General features: G+C 41.3%; 1 long non-coding RNA gene across 1 annotated transcript in view; it reads left to right on the forward strand.

Moving 5' to 3' along the window:
• The first annotated feature begins 132 nt into the window (after nucleotides 1-132).
• The window catches only part of LOC103366474 (uncharacterized), a 4,806-nt gene continuing 3,455 nt past the window's right edge, over nucleotides 133-1,483 (forward strand). The window contains exon 1 of the long non-coding RNA XR_520665.1: nucleotides 133-454. This is a non-coding gene — a long non-coding RNA (uncharacterized LOC103366474). The remainder of the gene's footprint in view (nucleotides 455-1,483) is intronic.

The following is a 1,483-nucleotide window of genomic DNA, read 5'->3' on the forward strand; positions in this document are numbered from 1 at the left end:
CAGCAGCAGCAGCAGCATGCATTGTCCCAGGATGTATTACAGTATATTGGTGCCCCCTAGCGTATGATTTTTCTCTGCTTCCAAATAAGATTCAATTTAGAGGAGCCATGAGCCAGACACGGAAACTGCTTCAGTCTCGTCGCTCGCATCGACCAAACTAACGAGCACCATTTTAAACTGATGACTGTTTGTTTAAATTCTGTTTTACATGACTTGGACGGCAAAGCTTCGAGAGTTGCCAAAGTTGGATTTACTTTTTTTGCCACTTCGGGCAATCCCAGCGGTGGTATTTAGATCAATTGTGTGTTTATTCTAAAACAAATTAGCCGATTATATTTTGTCTGCATTACTATTTTGTCGGTTTTATTTACAGATCCCGCGAACATGGAGAGTCTGTAAATAAAATAAGCCCGCAAGGTATCGACTTATCGAGGACCCAGTTTTGCTTCAAATGGTAAGTATGGCTTTTTTTTGTTGCTTTCATTATTGTTGATAAATCAGTACCGCTTTATTCCTCTGCCCTGAATTAAATAATTGTGTTAAATTAAGCGGACAGGCTTATCTGTGCAAATAAATAATAAAAAAAAAGAAAGACGCGTCCTGCTGCACACAGACCACAGTAACCAACACAGACGGTAGATTTCCACAGAGCGCATTGAACACGGACCACTCTGGCAAGTCATTTCTCGCTTATTACCAAGTGTTAATTTATATGATGACCACAACAAAAGCCCAAGTAGTTCGCACAAATAGCCACTCATAAAGTTATCTGATGGTGATAGTGAGGCAGGAGGCTGTATTCTTATAGTAACAAACCTACCAAATGCATATGTTGCTGATTCGTCCGTAGCGGGATGCATCTTCTCTCTTATTCAGAATATATTTAGTCTTCTCTTTTTGTGCTCAGATTGGAAACGGGCAAAAGCTTCCCCTCTTTCTCTCTTTCTCCAACGGAGACAGGATCTAACACACAAAAAAAACCAAAAAGACGCACGCTGTTTATTTGGAAAAATGTCTGATCATGCAAAAACTTTGGAGAGCCGAAACAAACAACAGATTCACGTCATGTGTTGCTTGTTGTTGCTGTTGTTGTTGATGATGATGAGGATGATGAGCGAGGATTTGGAAATATAAGTTGGCGTGTCGTCCGAGCAGAATATCTATTTGACTGCCTCTGGAAATGATAAGTGAGCTTTACAGCAAGCAGAGATCCTGTGCGCCTTTTTCTCTCCTACAGTAATGTGGCCAAGGCGCGCTTGCTCGCCGCTGCTTTGTGTGGGCTACAGAGGAGAGAGGGAGGGGGTGAAGTCAGAACAGACACCTGTCTTTAAGTGTGGCGAGCAAGCATTATGAGCGTCTGCATATTCGAAATTATATATGGAGATAAGGCAGCAGAGAGGTAACATGAGCTGGGCTGTGATTAAAAATTTACATTTAAATTAATTGCAAAATAAATATTTAGTAGCCTATGCCAAACTGGAGC

The sequence above is a fragment of the Stegastes partitus genome, unplaced genomic scaffold (assembly GCF_000690725.1).
Source record: "Stegastes partitus isolate 25-593 unplaced genomic scaffold, Stegastes_partitus-1.0.2 Scaffold948, whole genome shotgun sequence".
Lineage (NCBI taxonomy): Eukaryota > Metazoa > Chordata > Actinopteri > Pomacentridae > Stegastes > Stegastes partitus.